The sequence below is a fragment of the Lynx canadensis genome, chromosome B3 (assembly GCF_007474595.2).
Source record: "Lynx canadensis isolate LIC74 chromosome B3, mLynCan4.pri.v2, whole genome shotgun sequence".
Taxonomy (NCBI): Eukaryota; Metazoa; Chordata; class Mammalia; order Carnivora; family Felidae; genus Lynx; species Lynx canadensis.
In genome coordinates, this window is record NC_044308.2 from 67,548,746 (window position 1) to 67,563,029 (window position 14,284).

Here is a 14,284-nt window from a genome sequence, read left to right on the forward strand (position 1 = left end):
TTATGCCTAGAGCTATTTAGCAGAGAAAATTGCGGAATGTGAAAACCTGTAGGACTCAGGGAAAAAATGAAAAGCCCATTCATCAGGAAATGGGGTCAAGTTAGAGAGCAAAAAGTGTAGTTGCCTGAGCAACTTGAGTCTGAAAAGAAATTATCACAGAGTTAAGCACAGGCCTGAGCCGGCCATGGAGAAAGAAAAGAATGAGAACTCCATCTTTTCCTAATGCTGTCCTGGAAGAGGAATCACAGGAGCACTGTTTGACTTCTGGGAACAAGGTGAGGTATACAAAAACCAAACACATAGATACCCAATTATAAGCTGATTACAGCTCTATCTGCTACAGCTTCCTCCCTAGTGTTTTCATCAAAGTCTGAAAGCTTGATTGTCAAATCTCCACCGGTACTTCAGGACTACCCACAGCATGCAAATTGTCCCTCCCTCTTTCAGTATTAGAAATCCCACCCACAGTCCTACAAGTATAATGCTGTGCTGAAGCTGGGGTTTAAAGCTGGCACCACGCCCCCGAATCCTGCTAGTGATAATATGAGGAAGTAAGACATTCAACTTTGTTGGGAAACCAAATCATGATACGGCAGACAAAAATATGAAACTGCTTGGTCACAGTGTTGAACCCAAAGCTACAAACTACTGCAGAGAATACGGAAGCTCCCCAGAAGGTGTGGCCCTTTCCTCCTGTATATATAACTAATTATATTAAGGGAAACGAATTTCACACCTGACTTTACATGCTTTGTAATTGATCAAAATGCAGGAAATGGCAGGTTTGGGATGGGAAGGAAACAGTAACAAAAAACTTGTAAAATGTCAGATTGGGGCGCCTGGGTGGCGCAGTCGGTTAAACGCCCGACTTCAGCCAGGTCACGATCTCGCGGTCCGTGAGTTCGAGCCCCGCGTCGGGCTCTGGGCTGATGGCTCAGAGGCTGGAGCCTGTTTCCGATTCTGTGTCTCCCTCTCTCTCTGCCCCTCCCCCGTTCATGCTCTGTCTCTCTCTGTCCCAAAATAAATAAACGTTGAAAGAAAAAAAAAATTAAAAAAAAAATAAAATAAAATAAAATGTCAGATTTGGCTAATCTAGCTCTTATAGAAATAAAAATCGAATGTATCTCTGATAGTTGTCATATTAAAATCTGAAAATGTGAGGTATAAATATTTATTGTCAGTGAATTTCATATAAATTTCTTATGTTCAGACAGTCACAGATTTCCTGTGAATCCAGACAATTTTCACTGTATTTATGTTTCTGAAATCTAACTCAATTTCTTCTATGATGTGTTTTTGCAAAGCTCCTCTTCTTATAAGAATTTTTTGTTTGAACACAAAGAATACTCTAACAACTGTCTAGAAAGCAGACACCCAATATCAGCCCATCTTCTTTTTAACCTAAAAAAGGTATCATTTCTCATTAGAGGTTTGGACATCCAGAACAGACCACTGAAATACAGGACTTTTGTGAGCACTAAATAGAGAAAGAGAAACCTCTACCGTGAAGGGGCTGATGAATAGGAGAAGGAAGATTTTTCATACCATATTTTGGGCAACTTCAGCTATATTTGAGCTTTGGGAAAGTTTCATGAGCTGCTTCTTTAGGAAACTAAAAACAACCAGAGTGCCTTTAACACTGTGCCATTCTTATTCAACAAATACCTATATAGAGCTTATTATGTGCCAGGTCCTGTAAGTGCTTTACAAATACTAATCTGATTTTTTTATAGCAACTCTACAGAGTAGGTGATATCATCATCACTATCTCTGTCCCTATTTTAACAGATGAAGAAATTGAGGCACGGAGAGGTAAGTCATTTGCTCAAGCCCCAGAGCTAATAAGAGGCAGAACCTGGGGAGTATGACTTCAGAGCCCATGGTACCAGCTAACACACCCTCCTCTTTCCAGAGTAGGTCATTATTCGAGGCAGAGGTGGAGGCAAAGAATTAGAAAATGTCCTGGTGCCATGGCCGTGTAGCAGGTCACTTCTCTAGTGTGGAAACACTGCTTTTAAATTCTAGCAACTTCCACCTCTTTAACCTGGATGGTTTTTCTCAGATCTGTGCTTCTTAGATGGTCCTACAATAAAAGATATGATGAAGCCAACACCAAGGAAAAACTTTTAAGAGTAATCTCCAGAATGATCTTGCTTAAGAAGATGAGATTGGTGAACTAAAGGGGTCAATAACAAGATATTAATGGCCCTCTTAGTCACCTTTATAATTCTCATAAAAAAATCAACAAAATGCTTTTTGTTGCTGTATTTACAGGTTAACACGAATGATTTCTCTTTGGTTTAAGAGAAAAGAAGGTATCAATTCCTACAAAATATATACTTTGGCCAAGGACATTGGAGAGCAAGGCCCTTTAAGTATGATTAAGAAGTAGTACAGGGATGTTAATCTGAAAGATTATTTAATAAAAACATAAAAAGAACCTATCTACCCATCAATAGGAGAATGGTTAAATTAAAGAACATCCAGGGGTGCCTGGGTGGCTAGCTCATTCGGTTAAGGGGCTGACTCTTGATCTTGGCTCAGGTCATGATCTCCTGGTCATGAGATGGAGCTCCATGTCAGGCTCGGCTGGGAGCCTGTTTGGGATTCTCTTTCTCCCTTTCTCTCTCTGCCACTCCCCTGCTCGTTCTCTCTCTCTCCTTCTCTCTCTCCCTCTCTCTCTCTCTCTCTCAATAAATAAACTTAGGATGTGAAGGCGATCTGGCTGCAACATCTGTCACCCCATTGATCGCCAGGGTTGATTCCGCTGATCTGGCTGGCTAGGCAGGTGTCCCCTTCCTTCCTCACTGCTCCATGTGCGTCCCTCCCGAAGCTGCGTGCTCTGTGGAAGAGGACGACCTTCCCCAATAGAGGAAGACCGTTCTTCGGTCAAGGGTATACAAGTAGCTCCGCTCCCCTGCCAGAACCTCCAAAGAAGTTCTCAAGGTCCATTTGTAGGAGAACATAGGGTAGTCAAGCTTCCAAGACTCCAGACATATCCAAATGAAGCACTGCACATGGCAGTCTGCCTTTCTTAAAAATAAAAATAAAAAAAATAATAATAATAAATAAACTTAGAAAAATTAAAGAACATCCGTATGCAATAGAACATGAGGCAATCACTAAAAATAATCAGGTTGATCTATACATATTTCCATGAAAAGATATGTGTAACCCATTAAGTGAAGAGGGCAAACTGCAGAATGCTTTCACAGTATCATGCCATTTTTGTGAGAGAATGACACAAGAAACAATATTTGTTCTTGAATATCTGTGGCCTAAGGCATGTCTGCATACAAATAGAAATGGTCTGAAAGAATACATACAAACCTCTCAAGAGTGGTTACCTCTGGGGGTGCCTGGGTGGCTCAGTCAGTTAAGTGTCAGAGTTTTGGCTCAGGTCATGATCTCACGGTTTCGTGAGTTCAAGCCTGGTGTTGGGCTCCACACTGATGACCCGGAGCCTGCTTGCCATTCTCTCTCTCCCCATCTCTCTCTGCCTCTCCCCCACTCACTCCTCTCTCTGTCTTTCTCTCTCTCAAAATAAATACACTTTAATAAAAATAAATGGTTACCTCTGGAATATGTGCAGAAGGGGGAGGGGATAGTGGTGAAAAGGAGATAATCTTTTTTACTTTATAGACTTCTACTTGCTTGTGGTAGGTAAGATTCACCAAATGCACATGAGTTAAAGCACAAGCAAGCATAAGGAAACCATTCACCAACTGGAGAAAGATTAAGAAATAGTCAATTATAAATAAGCTGTGTATCAATTTAACAAACTGCCTCCTGAGATATGTCATATAACCACTTTAGGCACTAGTCCTTCCATAATTATGCATAAATTACTGTGTTATCTTTACTAGACTCCTATTTTGCTAATGCTATGAATTTTGAGGTTTTATTTTTATCAAAACTTAAGAAAAACAATAATAGTTTCTGAAAGACTGATAAATAAATAGTTAATGCACTGGTCTTTTATGATTTTTTCTTTTAGAACTCAAATACACATTATGTGAACTATAACCATATTTTAGACTGATAGGATGTCAGTGTAGTATGAAAAAAACAATCTGAACTCATTTGACAAATGGAGCACACCAATGAGTTCAGACTGAATCTGGTTTTCTTGCCCAATGCTTTCAGCTCTTAGAACTTTTTGGAATTCAGAATTACATCTAAGAGATTGTGACTCATACACTCTACTGTTTCTTGTTTCTTTTTTTTTTTTCTTTTTCTTTTTTCTGTTTAACATATACTGCTCCTTCTATCTGGAATTCCCTTTTCTCCCTGTCCAACTGGCTAACTTCAATTTAGTCTTTAAATACCATCTGTCCAGTGAACGTCAAGGTTGAAGTGTCCACTGACCAATCCCCTGTAGACAGTCCCCATCCCACAGACCTGGACACCCGTAAAGTCCCTGGAACAGCCTTGGAAGACTTGGGTAAGAATGGGGCTTAAGGGAAGCCCTATCTGGGGAAGTGATGGAGTCACAAGTATGCTTAATGTTACATATGTCAAATATATGTTGAATGGAATGTTTAAAATTTCTTAATATTGCTGCATGATTCAAGAGACAATGGGTGAGTGTACTCCTACATGACTAAAATTTGGTGGGTTTTAAACCTCTTTTGATCACCCTCTTGCACCAAAGACTCACAGACGAAACATAAACAAAAATTTTTGAAAAATACTCATCTTTAACATGTGAAATGTATTCTGGCATTGTGTAGCTTATTGTAGTCAATACCACTTTTTAAAAATACTGATCAAACCCTAGAAATGTATCATCTTATACATAGTTTGAAAGACCCCAAACTGAACAATATTTGTTGACAAATGCTTGCAAACATCGTCAAAGAATCAAAGTATTAACCAAAACTGCACCCAAAGTTTAGTTAGTTTTTTGGCCATTTCCACTTTCATGTTGTTTCTCTCCATTTTCAGTAACTTATTTGCCCAAGTAGGGGCAGAAATTCCTGTCTGAAAGTAGGATGACATCAGGTCAAAACCACAGGATGTGTGCTGAGACAGAAGCCAGAACAGCCAGCCATCCGGGAGTTGGGACTGTCTTAGCCAATTTTAGATATTTGGTCACCTTATCTGAGACTACGTGTAAACTCACCTATTTCAGTTTCTCAGAAGGCAGCTCTTACTGTGTAATTCAAAAAGAGTTTTTTCTGCATTCTTTAATGGTTTGGGTTAATTTTAAACAAGGGTTTATGAAATGTGAGCTGGTGCCAGAAAAATGTGGATTAATTTTTGCTGCTTCCCTAGAGAAAGTAGTGGTGTTTTTAATAATAGATTCTAGTAAAGTATCTATATATTTTTTTGAGGACTTAAAAGACAAAGCAAAATATGGGTTGAATAGAGGTTTTTCAGTGTGTGTGTAGACTAAATTGCACATGGCCTGAATGAGAAAAAATGTTAGTAGAGACTTTTTTTGCAACAGTTCACTATTTAGGTGACCTCAAAAGAAAAGGAATTGATTATATGGATATTGTATCATTGAGGATTAATGCTATCTGCATGTGACAGAAATCCAAAATAGTGGGGAATAATGGTCTTATCTCAACTAAGATAGTATTTAGCTCTCTTGTAAAAGAGGTAGATAGTCCAGAACCAGCATGGCTCCATGATGACAAAGGACCAGGATGCCTATTGTTGCTTACTACTGGTGTTTCTGTCGATGCATTCAAATTCTAGAAATCTGAAAGTAGAAGGGAGGAGACATTGCATGCCCCCTCTCTTTAAGGATATGTCCAGCAAATTGCATACACTACATCCCCTTATAGGCTACTAAACAGAATATAATCATATGACTATAATTAGCTCCATGGAAGGTTGGGAGATGTAATCTTTATACCAGGAAACCATGTACTCAGCTAAACAGTGGAAGGTCTGTTACATGGGAAGATGGCAAGGATAGATACTAGGAAAACAAGCGGTTTCTCCCACAAGTATCCATGGCCTTGGATAAAAATAAAAAATAATAACAATAATAAAAAAACACTTTAAGCTCCATTTCTGCAGCCTTTGCCTCTCCTTCTCAATAGTCAGACTTCTCCTTGTTCTTTAATCTGTGGTTAAAGGGAATTACAAAGACCTCTAGTCAACTCAGCTTAGTTGATTACTTTGCCCCTACATGGCAGAGCCTGCCATGCTAGGACAGCATGTGGATGGCTGGAACTAGAGCCAATCAAACCCTAACCACAAGGCCAGGAAACAGGGTCTAGCCAGGAATCAGAAAGAGGGAAATGAATGCTGGGGAAGTAATCAATAAATAGCTTATCACAATGTCTAAAAGGCAGATCTAAGTTAACATGATCAAATCAAAATTCTTGATTTCTCTCCCAAATTCCACCTCCAGATGCACTACCATCCATAGTATTGTTTAATCCTTGAGCTTCTTTTTCCTTCACTTTTCATAGACGATCAGGATTTGCTACACGTTATGTGGGGCCCAATAAAAAATAAATTTGCAGGGACCCACATTGAAAAATTATCAAGAATTTCAAGACAGCAACAGCAGAGCATTAAACCAACTGTGGAGTCCTTCCAAGGGTGGGGCTTGATACAACTACACATGAAGGCACCCAATATATAACTATCATGAGATAATATAAAAAAAACGTATATTGGTCTCTGTCTCCAGTTCCCGGCACACAGCTCCCAAAACTCATATAAATTCCTAAGAGATAGGAGTACTACAAGCATCTTTTGTTCTAACGAGGTGACTCTGAGTGTGTTTCTGGATAGCTCTTGGATGAGGACTGGTCACTGGAAAGACCAAGTCATGATTAGAAGCTTGGGATTTTCAGCCCTAGTACTGAGGGCTGAGAGGCAAAAGGGCTGAAAGTAGAATTAATGATTGATCAGTCATGCCAACATGATAAAGCCTCTCTAAAATCCTAGAAGTATGGGGTTTAGAGAGCTGCCAAGTGGGTGTACACATCCATATCGGGAGGGTTACATACTCCAGCTCCATGAGGACAGAAGCTCCTTCACTAAGGGACCTCCCAGACTTTGCCCCAGATAGCTCTTGATCTGATTGTTCATTTTCTCATTTATCATATCCACTAATAAACCGGTAAATGTATGTAAGCATTTCCCTGAGTTCTGTGAGCCACCCAGGTGCCCTCAAAACATTTCTTAATTGGTAAACTTCTCTCCATCTCCATGATGACATCCTATATCTTTGGTCCTGAACTAAATGGTATTGGTCTCTTAACAAGTGTACCAGCTTTCACTTTTGTCCCTGCTTCAGTGGTGTTCAATCAGGGAAGCAGAACCACGAGGAAGGATACACACACACACACACACACACACACACACAATACATATATAACACACATCAAAATATATTTAAAATATATTTAAATATATAAAATGTATTTATATAAATATATTAAAATACATAAGCATTTGACTCCAAGTGAAAAAAATAAGAACAAAAAGTACAATATATTGAGCACCAAATATACTGTAGACATTGTATTACATATTTTATATTATGGCACAATAGAAAAAATATAGGTTTTGGAGTCAAGACAAATCTGGATTTGAAACCTACTCCCACACTCACTAGCTGCATGACTTTGACAAGTCAACTAAACTCTAAGTCTTTATGTTTCCTAATGCATAAATAGGGACAAAAATATTTCCTTTCAAAGTTCTTGAGAAGATTAAGAAATTAGAAAGGAATCACAAGGATACTTACTGGGTTTGAGAAAAGAATAGAAGACATCAGTGAGACCCTTACCACAGAGATAAAAGACTTAAAGAAGAATCAATCAGAGATGAAGAGTACAATAAATGAGATTGGAAACAGGCTTGATGCAATGAATAGCAGGCTGGAAGAAGCAGAGGAATGAATTAGTAACCTAGAAGACAAAATAATGGAAAATAATAAAGAACAAAAGAGAGAAGAATTATGCAACATGAGAATAGACTTAGAGACCTCAGTCACTCCATCAAATGTAATAATGTTTGTATTATAGGAGTCCAAAAAGAAGAGAGAGAAAAGAAGGCAGAAAATTTCTTTCAAGTAATAATAGCTGAAAATTTCCCTAGGAGACACAGAGAACTACCATCAAAATAACACAACAGGCCAACACCAACACAAAAACAAGAAAAAAATCTTAAAGGCAGCAAAACAAAAGAAGTCCTTAACCTACAAGGGAAAATCCATAAAGCTAGCTAGAGATCTCTGAACAGAAATTTGTCAAGCTAGAAGACAGTGGCATTATATATTCAAAGTGCTAAATGGGAACAATCTGCAGCCAAGAATACTCTACCCAATGATAGCAAGGCTATCATTCAGAATAGGAGAGATAAAGAGTGTCCCAGACAAACACAAACTAAAGGAGTTCATGACCACTACACCAGCCCTGCAAGAAATATTTTTTTTTTTAATTTTTCTTAATGTTTACTTATTTTAGAGAGAGACAGAGTGGGAGCAGGCGAGGGAAGAGAAAGAGGGGAGACATAGAATCCAAAGCAGGCACCAGGCTCTGAACTGTCAGCACAGAGTCCAACGTGGGACTCAAACCCATGATTGGTGAGATTATGAACTGACACTTAACTGACTGAGCCACCCAGGCACCCCAGCCCTGCAAGAAATATTAAAGGGGGCTCTTTGAGTGCAAAGGAGAGACCAAAAGTGACAAAGACAAGAAAGGATCAGAGAAAATCTCCAGAAACAATGACAAAACAAGTAATAAAAATGGCACTAAATACATCTATCAATAATTACTTGGAATATAAATGTACTAACTGCTCCAATCAAAAGACATAGGGTGTCAGAATGCATAGAAAAAACAAGACCCATCTAAATGCTATCTACAAAAGACTGTAGACCTAAAGACACCTACAGATTGAAAGTGAAGGGTGGAGAAACATTTATGATGCAAATGGATGTCAAAAGAAAGCCAGAGTAGCAACACTCATATGGGACAAACTAGACGTTTTCGTTCTTGTATTGTTTTTTTATCATGATTTGGTTTCAGGGTAGTACTGGCTTTATAGAATGATTTTGAATGTGCTCCCTCTATTCTATTATTTGTAAAATTTTGATCAATATTATCATTAATTATTTTTTGAAATGTTTGGTGGAATTCACCACTGAAATCATGTAGTCTCGGGCTTTGCTGTGCTGGGAGATTTTTTATTCCTAATTCAACTTTCATTCTTGTTATTGGTCTAAGAAGATTCCCTATTTCTTGGATTCAAAATTCATGATTCAATCTTGGTAACTTATATGACTTTAGCAATTATCTGGATTTTTTTCCCTAAGTTATCTGATTTGTTAGTGCATAACTTTATAGTAATTTATTATCACACTATGTATTTTTGTGGTATCTATTGTATTGTTTTCTATTTCCTATTTTAGTTTTTGAGTCTTCTTGTTTTGTCTTAGTTAATGTAGTTAAAGTATTGCCAATTTTGTTTATTTTTTTGGAAAAAAGCAGTCATTTCTTTCTTTCAATGTTAGGTTATTGTTTATCCTGGTTTCTATTTTATTTATTTCTGATTTTTCTTTGTAATTTCCTTCCTCTACTAAATTTCAGATAAGTTTCTTCTTTTTCTAGTTTCTTGTGGTGTAATGTTTATTTGAACTTTTTTCTTAATACAGAATTTATAGCATAAAAAAATTAAAATAGAATTATGATATGATCTAGTAATTCCACTACTAGGTATTTACCCAAAGAAAATAAAAATACTAACTCAAAAAGGTATATGCACCCTTATATTTACTACAGCATTATTTACAATAGCCAAGATATGGAAGCAACCCAAGTGTCCATCAATAGATGAATAGATAAAGAAGTTGTGGTATATGTAAAAATATGGAATATTACTCAGCCATAAAGAAGAATGAGATCTTGCCATTTGCAACAATATGAAGGGATCTATAGGGTATAATGCCAAGTGCAGTAAGTCAGTCAGAGAAAGACAAATACCATATCATTTCACTCATATATGGAATTTTAAGAAACAAAATAAATGAACAAACAAACAAAAGAGACAAACAGGGCATTGTGGGTGGCTCAGTTGGTTAGGTGTCCGACTTTGGCTCAGGTCATGATTTCATGGTTCATGGGTTCGAGCCCTGCATTAGGCTCTGGGCTGACAGCTCAGAGCCTGGAGCCTGCTTCGGATTCTGTGTCTCCCTCTCTCTCTGCCCCTCTCCCACTCACGCTCTTTCTTTCAAAAATAAATAAATATTTTTTTAAAAATGAGAGACAAAAAAATCAGACTCTTAAACACAGAGAAGAAATGATGATTACCAGAGGGGGGTGGGGGGAATGAGTGAACTAGGTAAAGGGGATTAAGGGTACACTTACCTTGATGAGCACTGAGTAATGTATAGAGTTGATGAATCACTATACTGCATACCTAAAACTAACATAACACTGTATGTTAACTATACTGGAATTAAAAAATCAAGGCTTTGAAGAAAAGTTAGGACATTTGAGTTTTCTTCCACAAAAAAATGGGTAACTCGAGATATTTTTAAATAGAGGATTGACACGATTTAATTGGGGTGTAGTAAGACCACTCTAGTTTCTGAGTAAAACATGGAGGGAAGAGAAAAAAATTTGGATTTGGCAAATTCCAAATGAGGCTTTGTTAGAAAAATCCAGGACACAGAGAGAGAAAATGATGATCATATTTTAATGTGAAACATGTGAATGAATTTAAAGGATATTCAGAGGACATAATCAATAATAAATGAATTTTGGTTCATGTTGATTGTGAAGTTTCAGTGGGATAGCCAGGAGGAGTTACCAAATACAGAGTAGGCCATGTGGGACAGAGAAAGAATTGGGAGTAGAGCTTCAGATGTGAGAATCTCGGGCATACAGATGGTTTTCAAATTTATGAGCTTACTGTGTGCTAAACAAACCTAATAAAGTTCTGTTCTTTAAAAAATATACAGATATATAATAAATATTTATATAAAATAACACATATTTCAAATATAAAATATAATTTAAATATACAAAATATATATCACATATTAAATACATAAAATGTATTTATATAAATATATTAAAATATATACACATTATATAACTATATAAATATTTACATATAGATACATAATAAATATAAAGTATATAAATAAATTCCTATATATGTATATATTATATATACATGAGTTTGTTATAGGGCTTTGGCCTCACACAACTATAGAAGCTGATAAAACAGTGTATGTGCCCCACACCCCCCCCCAGGCTCTGGCACTTAAAAGGGACAATGAATATGAAGGAGGAGAAGGAGATGTGAGAATCAACTGGAATCTGGAGGGTAAGCTTCTACACAGCTACAAGAATGGACTGGAATCGGAAAGACTGTCAGTCTCTCATCACTTCCAATCCTCCAACTTGGATGAGGGCATGTGTCCCACAGGAGAAGCTGATGCCCTTAGTCATGGGACTGAATATGCTCTTGGCCCAGGACTTCGAGAAGCTGAAGGATAAAATTTGGCAGGAGCTGAAGGAGCTGTGGGCCAGATGTTGCCCCAGGCCAGGAGGGTGAGTCAGCAGATTACAACAATGTAAATCTACTGCAAGAGTGCCTGTGCTCTGCTCCCATCTTCCAAGTGTAAAAACAATAGGCTACTGCTTCTTTCTACCTTCCAAATAGTGTACAGAATTGTACTTGTGGCTGCCTGGGTGGTTCAGCCAGTTAAGCATCAGACTTGGTTTCAGCTCAGGTCGTGATCTCACAACTCATTGGTTCAAGCCCTGCCATCGGGCTCTGGGCTGACAATGTGCAGACTACTTTGATTCTGTCTCTCTCCTCTCTCTCTGCCACTCCCCCACTAATGCTCTCTGTCTCAAAAATAAACATTAAAAAAAAAAAAAAAAAAACTCAGGCAACAACAGATGTTGGCAAGGATGCAGAGAAAGAGGATCTCTTTTGTACTGCTGGTGGGAATGCAAACTGGTGCAGCCGCTCTGGAAAACAGTACGGAAGTTCCTCAAAAAATTAAAAATAGAACTACCCTACAACCCAGCAATTGCACTATGAGGTATTTATCCAAAAGATACAGGTATGCTGTTTCGAAGGGGCACAAACACCCCAATGTTTATAGTAGTGCTATCAACAACAGACAAAGTATGTAAAGAGCCCAAATGTCCATTGATGGATGAATGGGTAAAGAAGATGTGGTACACACACACACACACACACACACACGTATATACAACGGAGCATTACTCAGCAATCAAAAAGAATGAAATCTTGCCATTTGCAACTACATGGATAGAACTAGAGGGTATTATGCTAAGCAAAAATAGTCAGAGAAAGACAAATATCATATGACTTCATTCACATGAGAAATTTAAGATACAAAACAGATGAACGTAAGGGAAGGGAAGCAAAAATAATATAAAAACAGGGAGGCGAACAAAACAAAAGATTCTTAAATAAGGAGAACAAACAGAGGGTTACTGGAGAGGTTGTGGGAGGGGGGATGGGCTAGATGGGTAAGGGGCATTAAGGAATCTACTCCTGAAATCATTGTTGCACTATATGCTAACTAGCTTGAATGTAAATTAAAAACAAAAAGCAAACAAAAAAATCTTTTTGTGAGGCTTGACAACTCTGAGCCATGCAGGGAAGGGAATTCTGGGAAACTTAATTCCAGCTTAGCTAAATTGACACAATGCAATCTCTCCATACTCCTTCAATTAACTCAACTTGCTGTAGGTATCATTTAAAAATTCAAATCAGACCTTCTTAAACCCTTCCAAGTGCTTTCCCTTGCATCTGGAATAAAACCCAAACCCTTTACCATGGTCTACAAGGCTACACAAGATCTGACTCCTCTGTTCTCTGAGCTCATTTAATTTTGTAACACTTCCTCCTTGAATGTCATTTCAGAGCCCCTGGCCTCCTACCAGTTCCTGAATCACAGCGAGATCATGCCTGTCTGAGGACCTTTGCACCAGCTGGATCAATTGCTTGCAACACCCTTCCCATTGATGGATCTTCATATCACTAGCTCTTTCTTATTATTCAGGTTTCAGCTCGATGTCATCTCTTTGATGCAATATTGGAGTGGTGGTGGGGCTCTAGAGCCGATGGCCAAGAAAGAATTCTTGAGACATCTTTGGAGCAAAAAGGTGATTTTATTAAAGCATGGGGACAGGACCATGGGCAGAAAAAGCTGCACTGGGGTTGTGAGGAGTGACTGATTATATACTATGGAGTTGGGGCAAGTAAAGCCAAAGGAGAAGTTTCTGAAAGGACTTTCATATGTTAAAGAAGATACTGGAAGTCAAGTTAAGGTTATTTTTTTCTCTAGTAAGACATTAACATTAAGATTATAGGGAGCTCCTAGAGAAGTGTTATACTCTGCCTATCTCAAATATTTGTCAATGAGCTGCAGGTTATAAGGAAATTTAATTTTATCTATCATTTTCTTCTTGCCTTTGTTCCTCACATCTCTATGGAGGGGAGGGTGATATTAGGGCTCCTGGAAACTGAGTATATAGGTTTCTGGAGATTAGGCTATCGATAAATTGCCTTTTTCTTGTAATTTACTAAAACATCTGTAAACTGATGGAGACTCATGTCCCGCATGACTGTGATAATTTATTTGTGTTATTTGTTTTTCCCTTTCCTTTGTTCTTGGGCAGCCAGGAGTGCCTGAGGAATATCACACAGATCCCACCTGGGGAGGGGAAGTTGTGGGGTGTTAGCTTCTGCCTTGGTCTCAGCTTGCCTTTGGCTCCCTCATCATCCTCAGAGACCTTCCCTGACTACTTAATCTAAATAAGTCCTCATGATGTAGTTTTGGGGTGATGGGGGAGTCCGGAGCCAATGGCCAAGAAAGAATTCTTGAAGATGTCTTTGGTGCAAAAAGGTGATTTTATTACAGCATTGGGACAGGAAGAGCTGCACTGGGGTTGTGACAGGTAATTCACTATATACCCTCAGGTTGGAAGGGGATCAGGGATAGAGTAAGTCTCTAAGGTATTTTGGAAGCAAGGTTTTCAGGACATTGAGGGGCTAGCTGTTGGTAGGGAAACACCCTTTAATACTGTTTAATAAAACTTCAGTCATGAGACCCTTCAGATATATATGGGGGGGGGGGCATAAGCATGGAGTATGACTGTCAGCATATATCTTGGGGCAGTTGAGATAAAGGGAGTAGACTTACAGGATCCTCAAGGTTGGGATAATGTTAAGCTAAGGTTCTCTTTTGCCCCTAGCAAAGTGTCATCATCGAGGCAGCTGAGCTCATAGAGGGAGGTCACTCTGCCATTCT